This window comes from Equus caballus, chromosome 1 (assembly GCF_041296265.1).
Source record: "Equus caballus isolate H_3958 breed thoroughbred chromosome 1, TB-T2T, whole genome shotgun sequence".
Classification (NCBI taxonomy): Eukaryota; Metazoa; Chordata; class Mammalia; order Perissodactyla; family Equidae; genus Equus; species Equus caballus.
Genome location: NC_091684.1, coordinates 7723695 through 7744333, shown reverse-complemented (window position 1 = coordinate 7744333; position 20639 = coordinate 7723695). Strand labels below are relative to the sequence as shown.

The 20639-nt window shown below is 46.3% G+C and overlaps 1 protein-coding gene across 2 annotated transcripts in view; it reads right to left on the bottom strand.

Moving 5' to 3' along the window:
- Positions 1-20639, bottom strand: part of ADAM12 (ADAM metallopeptidase domain 12) — a 335115-nt gene that overhangs the window by 194237 nt on the left and 120239 nt on the right. Inside the window, exon 1 of one of the 2 annotated variants that reach the window (XM_070275598.1) lies at positions 5232-5390. The exons of the other annotated variant lie outside the window; for it this stretch is intronic. The gene's annotated coding sequence lies outside the window, so the exon portion shown is untranslated. Of the gene's footprint in view, positions 1-5231; positions 5391-20639 lie in introns of those variants that run through there. 2 annotated transcript variants of the gene reach the window in all.

Below are 20639 nucleotides of genomic sequence, written 5' to 3'. Positions count from 1 at the left end.
ATGTGATCTTTAAAAAGATGTACTAAACTTTATCCAGAAGAGAGCAACGGTTACTAAGAAAAAAATAACCAGTCTCACAGGTTCCTACAGGAAGAAAAACAAATACCGAAATCTATGAAGCTATCATAGGAAAATAGTAAAAGATTATGTATTGGGCACATTTTTTGATCCATATAAATTATGATATTGTCTAATAAGAAAAATGAGAAGTTTTTAATTGCATGGAAGCATAATATAAAAGAGGATTTTTGTTTTCATTTTATGTAATTCAGTTCTACTGAGCTGCTAACAGTAACCGCGACATTATTGTGATTATGATCATCCGTCACTATCAACAACCGAACCGAATACAATTGCTGGATATCTGTGTATTCAGGGTGGCCGTCATCCAAATTGGGACACCTCTGAGAGTGAAAAGGGACACTATTAGTAAACATGCCCTCATAATAGACATAAACTTGACCGTCCCAACAAACCTGGACATATAGTCGCCTTAACGATGTCATCTGCCTAATTCTGCATCTTCCCACTGAGACAGGTATTATTATCCCATTTTACAGACAGGAAAACAGAGGCTGGCTCAAGGTCACACAGCTAGTAAACAGAAGAGCTGGGCTTCGAACTAACCCCAAAGATTGGCTCTCCTAGGGGCAGACTCCCAGTCAATAAGAGATACACTGTGGATCTTGGTGTTTCAGGTCTGTTAGAAGAAACAGCACAGACACAAAGCTCTCAGGCTCTGTGAAGGAGTCCAGGAACAGGTCCTACAGAAGGGGCATGAAGGCCCCCTCGCCAGTGGGTGCCTCGCTGGAGCCCTCGCTCCTTCAGCCCACAGCACTGGACCTGTATTGGCTTGGTTTTTCCTCTGTCAATGTTTGGTTGAATACAAAAGCCACCCCCAGAAACAAACCCTTCTCAGGGAGAATGTACTGGTCTGTCCCATTTCTTATGTGTCATTAGGATGAGAATGGCATCTGCCAAATTAGCATCTGTAGAGAAGTTTGAGTGAAAGTGAGTAGATATTTGCAATAAACACTGATATCAGTGCTTCCAGTCAATTGCACACCTGCCCATGGCTGGCTTTGTGCCCGATGCTTTATAGTCATTATACTCAGTCCTTCCAATCCTGCAAGGAAATGTGATCCCACATTTACAGGTGAGGAAAATGAGGTGCAGAGGTTGTAGGTAGTAAGCAACAGGGCGAGGATGTGGTAACCAGGTATGGAAAACTCCAGAACCCATGCACTTTCCTCCACAATTGTACGACCACATGGTTCAACCTATGTGGGGCTGCCTTTAAATGAAAAAGAAGAAAAACAAAAGCAAAGCCATTGCCACAAGACTCCAAATGATTTATTCCTCCAGATGCCAGGCCGCAACGATGCTGTGCTGGTGAGATCAGGGCCCGCTGCAGCTGGCCTTGATGCCCTGTGTGCCTGTCCTGGTGACTTCTTTGGGGGAGACCCTGCTCAGACCGAACCATCACTATGGCAGTCACATCACCCACACCTTTCCTCCCCATGGGAACCTTTGCTAATCTGGACGTATATTCATCTCTTTAGTTCTGTGCAACATAAACACCGATATGTGTTTTCCTTCCTTCCTTTTTTTTTTTTAAAGATAGGCAGAGCTACATAATGTCCATGTTTTATGGAGAAAAGGAATGTCCATAAATCCAGTCGTAAGTGTTACTACAATACTACATTTTAACAATTCAGAGGAGTCTAGTGAAAATCCTTACAGTTAAGTGACCTTAGCCAAATATAATAGCTTATGACTGAAATAGACACACTGCTGTGTCTAGAAGGTGTCTCTTCTCATGTAGGTTTAGATTCCGTGAGACAATCAGTAAATTTTGGTGATCCAATTAAACCATTAATTTAGCAGGTTTGGTACATTCATTAACTCCACCTATTTTTATTTTATTGTTAAAAAAAATTTTTTTAAGATCAGCATTTTATTTATTTATTTATTCTTTTTTCGGTGAGGAAGATTGACCCTGCACTGACATCTGTTGCCAGTCTTTCTCTTTTCACTTGAGGAAGATTGCTGCTGAGCTAACATCCGTGCCAATCTTCCTCTATTTTGTATGTGGGACACTGCCACAGCATGGCTAGATGAGCAGTGTGTAGGTCTGTGCCCAGGATCTGAACCTATGAACTCTAGGCTGCTGAAGCTGAGTGCAAGAACTTAACCACTATACCACAAGCCCAGCCCCAACTCCACCTTTTTTTTTTTTTTTTGACAAGATTAGCCATGAGCAAACATCTGCCACCAATCCTCCTCTTTGTGCTGAGGAAGACTGGCCCTGAGCTAACATCCGTGCCCATCTTCCTCTACTTTATATGTGGGACGCCTGCCACAGCATGGCTTGATAAGCAGTGCCTAGATCTGCATCCAGGATCTGAACTGGGGAACCTTGGGCTGCAAAAGCAGAACGTGCAAACTTAACCTCTGAGCCACTGGGCCAGCCCCTCCACCTATTTTTAAAACAAGTTTTTTTTGATAGACTCTCTTGTTGTGATTATCAGGCAACTCTAGGTAATTGACAAATAATTGTCAGTTTGTAAGGAAAATAGGAAGCAGGGGTTTTGCATTGAATTGGATACTCAACAGGAATTGACCTGGACCATATTTATCAGAACTAGGCCACTGGGATTTAGAAATTAGGGGAACAAATGGAGAGCCAGGAGCTGGATAATTCTGGAATTCAGTAATAAATAGCACCTTACCATACCATGTGGGAAGTCACCGAACCTTAGCAGAAACCAAGACAACGCAGGAGGACGCCAACAGATCTCCTTGGGGGATGGGGCACGCCCACAGAGTCAATCAGCCCTTCGGGGGAAACAGACTGTATCTCCGCATAGCTACTGGAGACACGACTGGAGTTCAGTTAATTCTAAAGAACTGGGCTCTCCTTCTCGTGATAGCAACAGCAGTTGTAAATTTATTGAGTACTTGCTAGCACCGACCACTTTACAACACTCTCTGAAGGTGAGTGTGAATACAGTGTCTTTTGTCCAGCTGAGGGAACAGCAGTTGGAAACACAAAACTAGTCCAAGGCCAGGCAGCCCTCACCCTGAATGAGGACACCAAGTTCGTCATGCCCGGATAGGGCTGCCGGATAAAACACAGGACACCAAGTTAAATTTGCAGTTCATATAAACAATGAATAATCGTTTTAGCATAAGTATGTCTCATGCACTATTTGGGACATACTTATAAAAAATTATTCCTTATCTGAAATTCAGGTTTAAGTGGGCACCTGTTTTTGTGTTTGCTAAAACTGGCAACCCTAATATCTTCCCTTCCTCCACTTACAAAACTATTGGCTTTGAAAGCCTTACCTAACCTGAGCAGTCAGAAAGGAGGCACGTAACTGCCAAGGGTTGGGAGCTGCTCCTTCCCTGATGCAAGTCTGGGATGCAGCATCCACGCCCAGCAGCTTCAGGCCCGTGCCCCGGGGGCTCCTGCTGGTTCCTGGGTGAGCCTTCTCAGCTCACTGTGATCAGTGCCTCAGGCAGGGAAAGCAGCCGCTCTGATCATTCATCTCCAGCAGGTCACTGAGGCCCAGAGGCTTCCAGAACACATTCTGATCTCACCCCTTTATGGAATGAAAGAGAGGTTCTCCACATCTCGGGGCGTGTGGACACTCACACAGCCCCATGGAAAGCAATTTGACAAAACACATCCAGAACCTTTCGTGCCCAATCCCCACATACTACCTGCGCTCTGTCTCACGGAAACAGTGCACAGTCCCGCAGGGCTGTGTAACAATGATGCTTTTCCCAGTGTGGTTTATAATATTATAAAAACTAGACACACCCAGATGCCCAGCAACAGAGGAATAGCTCAAATACATGGCAAATGCACTCAATGCACTAGTTCTCAGGGACTAAAGGCTGTGGTTTTGAGGATTAGGCAGCAACGTGGAAAATGCATATGGTACATTAAAAAAAAAAGAGAAGGATGCAAGTCATGTTGACATTATGATGTAACACATACATGTATAAAAGTTCTGAAGGGGACATATAAAACAACAATTATTATGCTTAAGTTATTGGATTATGGGTGATTTTAATATCCGCCAGTTTCCACTCTTTTTATAATGTTATAACATGTGGACAAGGTTAAAATACCTAAAATAAACTCTTCGCCATCTGTCTTTTCTCTCTCACTTAAGGAAAAGGAATTTGGCCGGCAAGTTGCTGCTCATCGTTCACATCCAACAGGGAGAGGAGAGAGGTCCGCAATCTGTCACAGGAGAATGGGAGGCAGGTGTGAAATTCGGGGACCTGCAACTCCCCTTTTGCCCAGGAGATTAGATCTCCCTCATTCTCCCCAGAGAGTAAGTGAGCTGAGCTGGGCGCTATGAAACTCTATTATGTTAAAGAGACGCCCAGTTACCCAAGCTGTCACAAATCAAAAGTGATAAACAGCAGCATCTTGACTCATCTTGATGCCAACATTTACCTCTGAATCACTGAACACACACAGACCTGCAGAACCACAAAGCCAGACTGGGTCTTAAGAGGGCATCTTGTCCTGGACCACCCAGTGGGTGGCCCCACTGTCCATTGGAAGTCCCTCTCTCCAGAGGGCTGTCTCCTGAGGTCCTCAGCAGCTGAACGTAGCCTCTTTTGAGCGGTGATGCTGGCTAGCTGGCACATGGAAACATACGCCTTACATGGAATCGTGGGCACTGTTATCCTCTAAAGAAGGGGGCTGGCACTCAATTAGAGGGACAGCTCACAGGCACCCAGCCCCCAGGATTACTGATTGCATATTCTGGGTTTCTGCAGAAAGCTTTTGCTTGCAGAGAGTTTTCCAGGTTTGAAAATCTCTGCAACACAGCATTCTTACTTGTAAAAAAGCGTCGTGTTCAGGGTAATTGGCCTCTGAAGTCTTACAGGAAATTGAATTGGCAGGTTCCTAGGGTGTGGCCCCAGTTCTAGCTGTGTGTCCTTGGGCGAATCCCTTATCCTCTCTGTGAGTCAGCTTCCTCATCTGAAAACCGGACAAGGCTAGCGCTTCTCTCATCAGGTTGAGGGAGAAAGAGCTGATACAGCCCTGACTCACAGTATGTGCTCAGCGTACAGGCTTATGATGTCTCTTCTTGCAAAGTGCTGTTCCCAGGATCCCAGTAGCCACACAACTGGCCTGGTGTCCCACGGACTCACCAAAGGTCCTTTGGTGCATCTGACAGCATGCTGATCTAAGCACTTACCTAAAGCTTCCACTGTGGGGCTTCCTCCTGCATTTCTGGGTTGTTTGCTCACCATAAAGAAGATGGGCGTCACGGCAGTGACTTCAATTTTCAGGAATGGTCACTGATAGCAGAGGTCATTGGGAATCTGCACCTTCACCCTTTCATAGTGTCAGAGGCAGTAGATAAAAAGGATGCAGTCCTCTTGTCTTCGTGTACTCTCCTATCACAAGTTGCTTTCTGACTCTCCTTAGAGACCTCAGCCTTTATGCAACACATACTCCAATTTCTTGGGAAATTAGACTTGCCATAGGAAATTTTCCCTCGTTTCACACAGGGCCAAGGAAAAAAGCCTCTGTCAGCTGCCTCATCATAGTTACTCACTGTTCCTCCATTCCCTGGAGATTCAGAAGGCACAGCTCTGCCAAATCTACTGCAAATGCTTTACTCAAATACAAAATATTCTTCATCTTTGCCTCTGTCATTTTTCCTATCAATTTACGGTTTATAAGTTTTCACAAGTCCTTCCATTTAGAGAGGATACAATTTGGGAGGAGGTATGTTGCTCATAACAAGCACAGTTCTAAATAACCTTGTGCAATGGAAGCTAGTAGGTCTTGCTTTCTTAACAAGCCTAAAGTATAATGCTCAGGCAGAGCACTTGATTTCAAATTTGATTTCAAAGCAGTCTCTCTCACATTTCAGCTTCTGCCCGTCACAGTCCTTGCCCTCTCCGGTCAGTCAAGGTGGTAAGTACCGAGAATATGAACACTAATTGGGGATGGCTGTTATTTCTCCACGCAAATCACTCTGTTGTCTGTCTTCGCCACACGCACCACATGCAATAAAACGAAGAACCACCTTCCATTTCAAATGTCCTTGAATGAATGAGTTGAGAACCTATTAAGTTTCTATATAAAATTTTTAAAAGGCTGCAACTCAAATTTGAGGAAGAAGCATAAAGGCAAGCGAGGTGAGGAGAACTTCGCCAGCAGCCCCAGCCCCGTGAAGCTCCACGCACAGAAGGGCAGCCCCGGGCACCCTCCTTCACCACTTCCCGTGTTGGAGACCCAGCACAGAGAGGCCCAGCAGGAGCAGTGCGGCCTCAGAGGAAGTTCCCCACGGCCTTGGGTCAGGATGACTCAGCCTGGACGCAAGCACCTGATGCTGGAGGGAGAGGGAGCCATGCGGTGAACTGGCTGCTTTGGGGTGGTGATGACAATCAGGGAGCCTGTGCCTGTGTGCCGTAGCAGGCCCAGCGCTGACAGTACTACCTCCTAGACCCTCACAGCATCCCATCTGGGGCTGGGCAGTCCCGTAAGAGATGGGGCCCGGATGTGAACTCAGCATTGTGCCCTCAGAGTGGAACGCATGACCCACCCCAGCTAAGAAACCCTGGACAGCCAGACCTGGGGTGCTGAGGGCGGCATGCCGCTTCCAGGCAGGTCTCCGGGTGGGCCCAGTGTCACCGACCACAGTCAGTGCCACACACGGAGAGGTCTGACATGGAGCCAGTGAGGCCCACCTGCTTCAGGGCAGCCTCACAAGAGGGTCTGACTGGGGTCTCCCTCTCTCATTCTCCCCATCCCCCCCAGGGCTGGAGCCACCCCACGTTTATTCTTCCGTCATCCATCCTGTCACAGCCCCTTGCAGCTCCAGGCTGGGGCTGTGACGTTGAGGAGAGCCCCAGGAAGGAGAAAAGGCCCACAGGGACATGTCTCCAACATGCAGACACCTCTTTTCACCGGCCTCCATCTTGCATTTCTGGAGCTGGGAACATGCAGCTTCTGGACTTGGCCCTATTCAGTGGGGCCTTTCTGGAGAAGCAGGTCTCCTTAGGCTCCCCCATAATGTGCAGCACTTCAGGGCAGGGCCTGAGAAGTGGCCCAGGCAGGAGAGAGAGGAACAAGTGACGACAGATGCTAGGTGGTTCTCCTAGCTCTGAGGGAGGGTCCAGGACACGGTACCCAGCCCTGGCACAATGGAAGATTCTAGCAGTGTCTTCTCATACCTCAGTCTCTGGCCCATCACTTGGGCTGGATTACAACACGTCACCTCCAGAGCTCCTATGCATCTACCTCGGCTCCAGACACCCCAGTGCCATCATCACAATGCCAATCACCCACACAGCTCATGTGGAAGTGGGCAGGAAGGGTCACAGGGCAGGGATGGGGCTGGCCTACCAAGCTGGGGGAGGGGGAGCTTCTGGAGGCATTCCGTCAGCCCCTGGCCAGCTATTGCTTGGAGGGTCCCAAGGCAGGCTGCTGCAGCAGGAGATAAGGCAACAGCTCTCGGGGGGGCTGGGCATGAAGGAAGCGCTAAAGCTGGGCCAGCCTGGGCCAACTTCCTTCTGGACACGGACGGTTTCTGTTTGTCAGGCACAGACACAGCTCCTGCCACCTGTGAGTCAGGTTTGAGAGTGAGAAGCAGCTCTTTACAAAGGAAGCACCCCCAGGAGAGAGAGAGGGAACAGCTGATTGCACTGGTCCAGCTGCTCTCACATAGGTTGTCCTAGTGGCTGAGGCGAGAATGCTTCTCTGGGGATGAAGAACGCTCCCAGCCATTTGCATCTTACACATACTGGCTCAAGCCCCCTGGAAAGGGGGACGAGAGCTGGTTGCATTGGTTAAAGAATTATTTATACGTCGTATGTCGCATCCTGAGATTACCAAGCAAGGAGGCGGAGGTGAAATAATGAGAAAGGAATTATTTAAAAATATGTCACACCCTGGCAGTCACAGAGTTTCAAAGCTGAATGATCTCTGCAGTTTTCTGGTGAAGTGGCCTCATTTTATAAGTGAGAAAGCACGGCCAGAGAGGTGAAGAAGCCTGTGAAAGATCACACAGCAAATTGGTTTGAGGTCAGGACAAGAACTTCCTTGATCCTTGTACCATCTTGCCTGATCATTTGGAAAATTGTTTGCCTGTTACTTTTCAGCTGGGAGCCAGACTTCTCTGAATAGCTGGGGAGAAGCATGCATGTTTAACACGTGGGACTGGAAAACGAGCATGCATTCAGGACACAACACGAGAGTGGAAGAGCGCCCTTCACAAGGCGGGCTGGTCTTGTCTGCTGATAATCAGCTGGGATTTCAGTATATACCATTTTCAGCTTTCACGACCAAAAGGAGCAAGAGACTTCAGTATGACCCACAGTTCATGGCAATGTGGCTGGGAACACCACTCCCCTCTGAGCTCTCTGGAGTTGCATCTAGGAATTCCCAGGGTCCCAAAGCAACAGTTACAATGACCTTACAACAGGCTGTAAGAGCCCACTGCACAGAAATTCCAGCCTACCTCCCAAATGGAACAAAGTTGAAGCTTTTCATAACTTTAACAGAAATGAGGGTACAGAGCAAAGTTCCCCCTAAAACATGAAAGGGGCATGTGGGGTTCAGCCCAATCCCTGTCGGAGGGCAGCAAAGACAGGCATCTGGTCGGGGACCAGCTGCAGACCCGGGGCGCCTGGCACAGACAGCATGCGCAAGCCGGGCTCACGTTCTGAGCACACACACAGAAGGGTTAGAGATGATGGCTGGACAACAATGAGCTCTGCATGATTCCCGGGAGCCCAATACTGTTATTGCAGCCCCTGGATGTCTGCCTGAACACATCTCTCCAAGACGGAATCAGAACCATGTGAGAGGATGGCTGAGTTCAAGGACAGGAGCAGGAGTGGGGGAGGACGAGGGGATATGTGGATGTGGCTGATGAGCACTCTGCACGCTTGCTGGGGGACTTCTGTTGGAGAGGAGGGGGCAGCCCTGCCGTCTTCCTGCCTGCTGACTGCATGGGTGAAGGGTTTGAGGATGCCTGGAGCAAGGACAAGGACACAGACACACACAGACACACACACAGACACACACACAGACACACACACACACACACACACACACACACACACACACACGGTGGCGGCTCCGCCCCAGAACCCTTACGTCACCACAGGAGGACCAGGAGCGTGTGAGGTCAAGGATTTGGGCTGTGGACTCTGACGGACCTGAGTGTGAATTCCGGCCTTGCCTCAACCTGCTGAGCGACCTTGGGCAAACCTTAGTTTCTGCATCCGTAAAATGGCATTAATAACGACAACCCCTTTGCACCGCGCCAAATTTGTTGTGAAGGTAAAATGAGAAAAACGCACGTGGAATGTTTGCATGTAGAAAGTACTTAGGAAAGGAACACCGTCGTCAGCACTTATTGAGGGATTGCTATATGCCAGGCACTTTTGGCAGGTGCCAGGACACTGGGATAACAAAGACTGACTCAGTTTCTGCCTCTAGAATGATGGTCTAAAGAACTAGGGCTGGTTTGCAAACTGCACTAAATTCGTGAGTGAGATATGAACATATCCTTTACCAGCCAAGGTGAACTGATCCCTGTTCTCTCGTCTCCTTGACGCTTGCCCCCCGAAAATAACTCCTTATCCTACCATCGTCATCACCATGACTACCACCTTCGCCATCACCATCATATCTTCATCATCACCGCCACCACCATTATCTTCTTCACCATCATCTTCAAGTACTTACTACCTACCAGGCCCCTGGCTCAGTCTTTTACATGGATTCTCTCATTGATTTTCGAGTAAAGCACCCTTGCTACTCAAAGCATGGGCCAGCAGCCTACAGCACCTGGGAGTTTGTCAGAAACACAAATTCTCATGCCCTGACCGAGCCCTACTGATTCAGAATCTGCACTTCAACAATATGCCCAATGATCTGTAGGCATGTTCAAGCTTCAGAAGCCTTGTTTCACAATGGCGGCTATCTCTTGGCAAACGTGATTTGTCTGGAGAGAGTCTCTCATCACCCCTCTTAGCCCGTCTTGCTCTTCCTTCCCAGGGACCCCATTGAACAATCCTCTTGATAACCTCATGAGGCCAAGGAAACAAAAGGGCAGAAAAACAAAAATGACAATACTTTTGTGAGGCTGAAAGAGAGCAGGAAGCAGGGAGGAGGGCCAGAAGGAAGAGAGTCCTGGGCAGAGGTCCGGCAGCCCCCATGGAGCCCCACCCTTCACACTTCTCCAAAGCTTTGAGGTCCCTGGGGTGGAGGTGTGGGTGAGCGCCTTCCTGCGATGACATCCCTGAGTCAGGCCTGTGGTCTGGATGCAGAGGAACTTCCACGAGCCAGGGGAGGGAGAGAGGGCCAAGGAGCACTCCAGATTCTCCCGGTCCCTACAGGAAACACAAGGGAAGGTTGCCTAATAGGACAGCCCGCCAAGTGACCACTGGGGAACCTGCATGCCCAACACTGCCCAGGTTCTCGAATGAAAACCAAGTCCTGTTGCCAAAGGCAAATCAACACTTACCAAAAGTTCACCAAGGCTTAAGAATGCACCGATATGCCAGCAAATAGCTGGTGTTAATAAAAGCTTAACACTTAGACTGTGAGGGGTTTGATATATTACTCCTCCATCCAGCTTCTATTAAATGCATATTCTAAGAGATCATCTCCTTCAGGCCCAAGAAGAGGCTGCTGAAGGCACAGAAGCGAAACAGATTTTCAAAAAGTAACTTCCAATGTGCAATCTTGTTGGGCTCAGATAGAAGGATTTAATTTTTATAAAACCCTAAGAAGGTTTAGTCATATTTTTTAAACACATGTTTTTTAGAAATACTTAAATGGAAAACATCCTACTCGTAAGTCTATTTCATAGCAGAATGAAACCAGATAATTAGAAATCACGTTGGGTAGGGCATATTTACACTAGAAACGCGGGACCATTTCGCACTAAATGAAATTCTTAGTTACACATATGTGTCCTTCCAAATTCTGATTATGAGGAGGATGGGCGGACTCTATATTAATTTTTCTGCCCATAAATCATGATCTACAGCAAGGACAGGCCAGGCCTCCCAACTGTGCACCATTGATTCTGCTGGGTCCAAGCCGCCTCTGTTCTTTAAATGAAAAAGGCTGTTTCCTTTGCAAGTACATAATAAATCTATTTGTAAATGTAGTGATTATGTGGAATGAGATTTTATAGAATATTTTTAAGATCAAAAGTGTAATTGGCAGTGCATACAAAAGTGGTTAGAGGCGATAAAAAATCAATGGGCCCACAAGGAAAGAAAATCCAGTACCTGTCTGTGATTCTCCTTTTTGCCTAGAAAAAAACCCACTCCTCCCCCGTCTTGGGTCCTCTGCACCCAATACTGCTCCTGGCTCTTAGCTGATGTTCAATAAATATATCTTCAGTGATTATCATAACCACATTGCGATGAATATACTTTTGCATATAACTTGGCATACATTAGCTACTTTTCTTAGAATAAGTCCCTGATGTGAAATTGCTGAGTCAAAGGGTATAAATACGGCTAATAGTCTTAATATTTATTGCCAAACTGCTCTACCAAAGGTGCATAAATTTCCACTGCCCCAAGCTGCGTCAGAGCCTACTTACTTTTCTGAAACCTCATCAGCACTGAACAGTAGTCTTTTTAATCTTTGCCAATCTAATAAATGAAAAATACTCCCTCATTTGAATATGCATTTCAGTGTAAATCAATTTGAGTATTTTCCCATCTATTCATTAGTCATTTGTACTTTCTTTGTAATTGTCTTAAGCCAACTTTTATTTTAGTGTGAATGTCTTTTGCTTCTTGATTTGTAAAAGCTGTTTATATACTGACTATATTTATGCTGTCAATACTTTCTCCAGTGTATCATTGCTCTTTGTCCTTGATTTTTATTTTTTAATAACTATAAATTTTAAAATTTTATTTAATTAAATATTGCACTCATCCTTTAGACTTTTTTCTTCACATTTTTTTTTTTTTTTGGTGAGGAAGATTCGCCCTGAACTAACATCTGTTGCCAATCTTCCTCTTTTTTGCTTGAGGAAGATTGTCGCTGAGATAACATTTGTGCCAATCTTCCTCTTTTTTGCTTGAGGAAGATTGTCGCTGAGCTAACATTTGTGCCAATCTTCCTCTACTTTATGTGGCATGCCACCACAGCATGGCTTGACAAGTGATGGTAGGTCTGCACCCGGGATCTGAACCCACAAACCCCAGGCCGCCAAAGCAGAGCACATGAACTTAACCACTATGCCACCGGGCTGGCCCCTCCTTTACTTTTATGTTGAAGAAGGACATACATATAAAATCTAAGGAGATGTCCTAAGTAAGTTGCAAAAGACTGCATTTTCAAAGGTTATAAGTTAAATTTTAGCAACCAAAAACACTGCGCTAGGAACGTAAGACATCAATTTGAAAGAGATTCTTTGGTGCATTGTTCTGAGGATGGCAACATCCTTCTGTGAGTCGTCTTCTGACTTTTGCCTGCCACATGCAGTAAATCTGTATATTCTTACACTTTAATAGCTTTTGTTTAAAGACCTATTTCTTCAGTCTACTAGAGGCTGACGTTTGCTAGAAGCGTGCATTCTCCTCCACTGAACTGAGGTTATGGAGAGTTGGCTAGAGAGTTATTTACCATATCTGCTCTTCTCTGTGTTGGAACATTTGACCTCCTTCTCCCAGCATTTTCATAACAGTGATGTTTTTTCAGGAACTTAAAAATTTTAGGGGGGAGGAGAGAAGAGGAACAGAAATGGGAGGTTAGTAGAAAAAACTCCAGGTAATGGGTCCTTCCCATCACATATATATGCCTTAATAACATCCATCTCCGAATCAAAATGCTCCCTGTCTCCACTTCTAGCTCCCGCTCCATTCCCAGCATCTCTCCCCCAGGAGATGTCTCGATCTGCTGTGTCTACCTCCTTACCCTTCCTTCTCTCCCCACCTGCTGCAGGGGACTACTGTCTCCACTAATAAGGTATCAAGGTCACCAATTATCCCCCTTGCCAAATCCAAGGACCACTTCTCTCCTTCCTCCTTGCAACACTGTCTTAGGTCCCAATTTCCTTCCCATCTCACCAGCTGCTCCTGCTCCTCCTTTTTGTGGCGTCCTCTTCCTCCTTCCACCCTCGGCACACTGAGGATCCAAGGGCTTCCTCTTTGACCTGCTTTTCTTCCACATCTTCTCTCTTTAGGTGACTCAATCTAGCCCCAATTTATATTCTTTTATCCCCAACTGTTTTTTTCCAGCCTGAATTCCTGGCTTATATCCAATTGCCTTTTAACATCTCCACTCGAATGTCTAGCAGACGTTGCAAACTTCATATGGATAAAAGAACCTCTTGATATTAGTATCCCCTCATCCCTTGCTCCCTGTTATAAACTGAATAACGGTCCCCCAAAGATATCCACACCCCAATTTCTAGAACCTGTGAATATGCAACTTTACCTGGCAAAGGGACTTTGTAGACGTGATTAAATTAGGATCTTGAGATGGGAGAGAGAATCCTGAATAATCTGGGCAGATGGGCCCAATGTAATCACAAGGGTCCTTATAAAATAAAAGACAGGAGGGTCATGGTCAGAGAGAAATTCAAAGTGCTACACTGCTGGCTTTGAAGGCAGAGGAAGAGGCTAAGAGCCAAGAAATGCAGGTGGCCTCTAGAAGCTGGAAAAGGCAAGGAAAAGATTCTCCCCTACAGCCTTCAGAATAGCAAGAGAATAAATCTGTGTTGTTTTAAGCTACCAAATTTATGGTAATTTGTTCAAGCTGCAATAGGAAACTAGTACATCCACCGCCAAAACCAAACCAAACCAAAAATCCGCTCCCTCCTGGGTCTCCTCTACTTGCGCCTCCAGATTTCAACAGCTTAGGTGTCAGGCCATGACACTCCTTTCCTCTCAGTTGGATAGTCAATACACCATCAGCTGAGCTGACACACTAAGACAGACCCATCATGAGTGAACTGCCTGCCATATAGTTAGGCAGCTATTACTCTGGCCCAGGTGAAAAATGACGAAGGTCGGAACTAGGAAAATAGTGGTGGGACTAGGAAAGAGGGAAAAGAATGTAAAAAATGTTTGTGATGTAAAATCCACAGGATTTTTGGAAATGGTGGGGTCAGAGGGCTGAGTGGGTGGGTGGGTGTTGGGATAGAGAGCACAGGGGAGGATGTCTGTGGGGCAAAGATGCAGAGCCTAGATGTCGTCACACTGCATTTGAGGTGTGTGTGGACAGCAGCCAGGCAAAGACCTCCAACATCCCATTCAAGGCACCCCGGGCTGAGCTTTCGGGAGAGACATGGGCCAGAGATGTGGATTTGGGCTTCATCAGCAAAGATGTGGGAGTTCAAACCGCGCCAGAGGATGGGTGCCCCTGGGACAGGGTGTGGGGTGAGAAGGATAGCAGCCAAGGACAGAACACAGGGTGTGATCATGCCAGACCTGGGAGGGGGAGGAGGAGCAGTGAGGAAGGGGCAGGAAAGGAGCCCTGAGAGGGATAAGAAGGTGCTGGCAGAGCCCAGGGTCATGGAATCAGGTGAGGTGAGGCATTAATGAAGGAGGAACTGAGGGACGGTGCCAAACGCAGTGAAGTCCACATAGGTCAGCACCGGAAAAGGCCATGGGGTCACATGAACAGAAATAGTAGAGATTGAGGATGACGGTTGGTTTGGACGGGAAGGGCTGGAGAGAGGGATGGAGGAGAACGTGGGAAGAGATCCTGCAGGATCCACGTGGTTTGGGCGGTGGGTGGACGAAGGAGGCATATTTTGAAGGCTGGTATATTTCACAGGCTACATAGGAGCTGGGAAGAAGGGAGAGGGTGGAAACACAGGGGACAAACCCCTGACGCAAGAGATACTAGAACCATGAAGCCTGGCCCTCCAAGAGGCCCCCAAATCTAGCAGAAAGAAGAGCATTTTGTAATTATTGAGCACTTGTGAATCAAATGTTTCTAACAAGGGGGCTCCCTTCACTTCTATATTTTAAGGGGAGCCCACCTGTATCAGAGCTGCATTTACACTGCAGTAAAGCAGCGTTTGATTTAGGATCACAGATAAAGAAGTAAGTGGCAACTCTATTTATACACTGTACCTGGTATTTTATGATCCTTTGTACACGGAATTATATATCCCCAAACGTTCTATAATGGAAATGAGAAGAGATTAAGCAAAGGGCAATACATCATGGTTATCTTTGTGTGTGCAAAAGTGAGAAAATAAACACCCACCTGTTTTACTGTAAAGCAGGTATAGGCTGGGAGTAGCTATCCCTCCTGAGAAAAGTAACAAAGGGGCGGATGACACAGAGCAGGCTGAACACAGAAATTTCCAAGCTAATCAGCACGTACACTGTTCCTCCAAGGAAAACCACTAGTCATAAACTCAAGCATGTCATAGAAAAAAGACTGAAAGGAAATACACCAAAAAGTGATGAGACTGTGCGCTATTTCCTTTTTTTCTTTTTGTTTGTCCATGTTTTCTATATTTTATATAATTATCATAAGGTGCATTTGTAACAAGAAAAAAACAATAGCAGTTACAATAAAATGCACACCTCAATAGAAACTCAAACCTATTCTTCAAGCAGACATAAAGCAGTGCCGCGAGTTGTATTTATTTGTAAGCCAGTTAGATTGCTGTTGCCAGTTCTCGAATATACACATGCAGGTGAGACTTTGCAGTGGCAACCGTCTTTCCAGACATTCACATGGACACAGGAAGAGCACACTCCTGTGTCTCCCTTACTCTCACACCACTACCATGCTCACAACGTTTCTGACACCACATGTATAGGGTTTTTCCCCACATCAAGTAATTCTCCGCGACACCATCTAGGTGTCCTATAATTCAGTTCAAACCTGCCACTAACCAGAGTTAGTGCAGACCCCACAGGTTAAGAGCTCAGTCCCCCAAGACTCCCCCCATCTCAGATCCAATCACAAGGAGTGGGTTCCCAAGTTACCCACAACTTCTGTCCGACTTGGCTACAAGCTAGAGGTTCCCAGGACTCCCCACCCTTGGATTCATTTGCTAGAACAGCTCATAGAACTCAAGGAAATACTTAGGTTTACCAGCTTATTATATAATAAAGGATATGACAAAGGATACAGATGAACACCCAGATGAAGAAATACACAGGGTGAGGTCCCTAAGAGTCCCGAGTGCAGAAGCTTCTGTCCCCATGGAGTTGGCGTGCATCACCCTCCTGGGATGTGGATGCGTTCACCCACCTGGAAACTCTCTGAACCCCACACTATGGGGATTTTATGGAGGCTATATCACGTAGGCATGATTGATCATTAACTCCATTTCGAGCCCCTCTCCCTTCTCCAAAGAATGGGTGGCAGGGCTGAAAGTTCCAAGCTGTTAATCATGGCCTGGTCTTCCCGGTGACCAGGCCCCATCCAGGAGCCCACCCAGAGTGGCCTCCTTAGAACAAAAGACCTTCCCATCACCCAGGAAATTCCAAGGGACTTAGGAGCTCTGTGTCAGGAACTGGAGTCAAAGACCAACTATTAGACCAAAAGATGCTCCTAGTGCTCTGATCACTTAGGAAATTACAAAGGTTTTAGGAGCCCTGTGTTGGGAACTGGGGGCATAGACCAACATAAATATTTTCTATTATTTCACAGCATGTAAACCACATGATCCAACATATGAACACAGGCTTAGAAAACAGATTGAATTACACTATTTATAGTTCAACAATGTGATTCTTTCATTGCCTATTGAGTGGCTAGCCTGTGCCAAATAACGACTGAGGGCTGTGAAGGATACAAAGATAAACACAGTATAGTGTCGAAACCCAAGACATGCCTGGCTTGGGGGAAAGAGAAACACACTTAGGTAGCTGTGTTTCCGTTGGCCCATCTGGATGCTCAGTCTTCAAAGTATAGATTTGTATTTCCCTCCATCTACTTATGTAGGAGGGAAATCCAAGAAAGGTGATCCAAGAATGGTGAAGCCAGCTAGTTCTGGAAAACAGGAATAATTCCAAAAAGAAAGAGGGTTGATGACGCCAACGTCCACACCAGGAAATAACCAGGGATAGTCTGACCACAGGTTACCGGATGATGGCTTCAGTGCCAGGAGTAAGTCCCCCAACTCAGGGGCACAGAAGCATGTGGACCAGCCCACTAATTATAACAGGACATTCAGAAGGCATCAGGCTGTGGGTGGGAAATTGAGGCAGGGCATCCTGTGACGAAGACCAGAAGGACATGGGAGGAGAGGGGAAGAGTCAGTGCGGAGCTGGAGGTGGGGACAGGAAGGGTTGGACACTGTGTCCATGCTCCTCAGGGCCACTGAATCCAGGCCAGGCCACCGCTGGTAGGTGGGTCACAGGCCAGGGTGAGCCTGAGGAGGCCATCACCTCCTCAAAGGAGTTGTCAAAGGTTGTGTCAAAGGAGTGACACAACCGCAGCAAAAAAAGGGTCATTACAAGGCAAGAGGAAACACACCTGGAGGGAGACAGGACTAGCTCAAGGAGTGAGAAGCATCTGAGAAGAGCTTGGAGCCACAGCACAGGGGATGGGCTAGCCCAGGGGATTGGGGTCGGCTGATATGGCTGTGAGCCCAGGCTCTGCCCCGACTGGCTCCATGACGTTCCTCAAGTTACTTAAACTTCCCGCACGAGTGTGACCTGATCCATGAGATGGGATTTAACTATCTCGCAGGGCTGTGGGGTATGGAAGAGCCAAGGTCCTAGACCACGTGGCGCAACGACAAGCTCATTCATGCTGGGTAATGTTACGACAGTCTATCTCCCTCCTTCTCCAGCCTCACCATCCATTGCTGCTTCTCCCTCACTTTATGCTCTGGGCTTCATTTGAAGGAAAGGGCTCTACTGTTTAAAAAAAAGCTTGAAAATGACTATGTATGTGAAAAATAATGGAAATGTTTAACTCGGGGGGTGGCATCAAGAAGGAAAGTGTTGAATCCCAGGATTCAACAAGGAAGAGGTAGAACGCGGAGGGAGCAGCGATTTGGGGAGGGGAACAAACCAGAGGAGGTGACAGCTGACCTGCATGTTGGCAGGACTTGGCTAAGCCCAAGGGGGCAGAGGGGAGTGGGGCACATGGAGAGTATGGAATACCCCCAGTTCAAGGTCAGGCACGCAAGGAGGCAGAGCTGGGGCTGAGCGCCGTGCTAGGGGGTGTAGGTTTCATCCTGAGAGGGACAGGGTGTCACTGAGGGAGCACAAACAATACATTTGTGATTTGAAAGAACATTCTTGCTCCACTGCGGAGAGCCTCTGCAGGCTCTTGCTGAGCTCCCAGCGAGAGATGACGGGGCTGAGCCAGGTGAGTGGCAGTAGAGACAAGAAAAGAAAGGGAACCAAGAGATGTGGCTAAGATATCAGCAGGACCTGACGCACGGAGTAAGGCACATCAGCTGACTCTGGAGCATCTGGCTTGGCTGCTGGGTAGATGGAGAAGCGGGAGCCTGAGAGGGAGAGCCCTAAGAAATAAAGGTCGGGCAGCGAGAGCAAAACCGGGAGCTCAGTGTTGGGTTTACTGCATTTGAAATGCCTGTGGGACAGCCAAGTATGTACAATCTGGTTTCTAGAAATTACCAGGCTGATCTGGATCTCCCGAGAAGTTGGAGCTGGAGACACAGATCTGTGTGTCACATGCAAGGGTGTGGGGAGGGAGGAGAGTGAAGCTGATGTGGGAACTGAGAAGGACCAGCAAGGAGGAGCCTGTGGAAGGGAAGGAGTGATCAGACTGCACAGGATGGACAAGAAGCCTGGGAGGATGGTGATGCTGAAGGGCCTTGAAGGAAAGGACCCTTCAAGGGCTGGTGGTGGCTGCGGTCCACCCTGGGGCAGCAATAAGGGGGTGTTGTCTGTAGAGAATCTAAAATACAAAACTGACCAGAACTGCTCTGCTTTTTACTATCACTACGTGCTGGCAGTTCTAAACAATGTTAGCGATAAAACATCCCTCCCACTTGAGCGGACCTCTCCCGCAACCTCTCAGCCCATTCTCCCAGACACCACTGCATTTATTAAAAGAGTTTCCAGCACTCTTTAAACAAACACCCTCTTGGTATATTTAATTTGGAGATTTTCTTTAAAATTGCTATGCTTCCTTTTCTGAACTATAAGAGAGACACAATCCACTATTTTAGTCTTTGCCTTGGCTACTAGAATGCTATGGGAATTTTTTGTTGGTTGGTTTGCTGGTCTACACAGTCAATTGTTAGCTACACCAAAGAATCATGCACAGTTCCTTTAAAAAGTCATTAAAATGGTTTTGTTTATAAGAATTCAACTTTCATTTTTTTAGGAGTACCTATATTGTGTAGAGTGAGGTCCCCCCAAAACTCTTGCTACCGTGGTATTTTAAGTTATAGCCTGAGAGTTTAAGTTTCACATTTAAAAATATATAGAACATTCTAGAAATTAACAAAGAACCTGGAATTTAATCACTAGAACAGAAATTTACGTGGTGTTACACTTAAATATCTGCCATTACTTCTTCCAGTAAACAGCTTATAAAAGAAATCCTTAGTTATCTGTTTGCTAAAGAGTCACAAGAAAGTGAAGCTCCTTTTCTCCCTCAAAATCTTAGCTTGGTTCCTGAGGACAAACCTAAAATTTCATTGGCACTTATTCTGCTCTAGTACATTTTTTCTCCTTTTCTTTTATAAAAAGGATTTGCTTCAGAGGCTCTGCAGACAAATGAATTATTCGTAGACAAAGAGATAAAAGAGAAGGTTTCAGGGGCTAAAATATTTAGGCCTCAGGTTCTATGAGTTTGATTACATTGACCAAGTGGGTACATTGGGAACCGAAATAAACAAAAATTAAGAAGTAAACATGGTGTCAACATTTTTTAAAATTTTATTTTTTGTGGGCATGGGAGAGAACCACTTCCAGCAATAACGTCCATGTTAAAGATTAACTTTTGATGCTGAACTAATTCAAATACATATATAAACACAATTTATCAATGCTTTTGAGCTAGAGTTAGGACACGAAAACTACAGAAATAAAAGTTGTATAGGAAAAAATAGCCCTGTTTCCATGAATCTATGATAGAATGATGAGTGTCCTATTGAGAAGCCCTGCGTAGACACAGCCTTTCCCGTAAGACATGACAGAACAGTGAAACTCTGTTAAAAATTTCATCAGTGCAGGGGCAGCAGCCCTCCCCTCACTGAATTTGCAAAATCCGCCCTTGGATTTCCAACCACCAATCTTCTAGAGTAATTGGGGATGTCCAGACCCATGGGCAGTTGAAAGATTTTATTCACGGGAACAAATCCCATCTTTCTAAGATATGTGACATGTTCTTTTCAGAAATTAGTTGAAAGCATATGTAGGAGAGGAAGACATTTCCTCTACCCATTCTAGGTCCTTCTGGCCAGACCACAAATTAAATTCACGAGACAGAATAACAGGAGAAAATCAAGCAAAGCTTAATAACATGTATACATGGGAGAAACCCAGGAAAACTGAATAACTCGCCAAAATGGCCGAGGTTCTCATCTTAAATACCATCTTCAGCTAAAGACAAAGGAGGATGTTGGGGGGTGGTTTGGGGCTTCAAGAGGGAAGAAGGCAATTCACAGGGAAATGGAAAAGCAAATGTTTTGTAAACAGAACTTTGATAA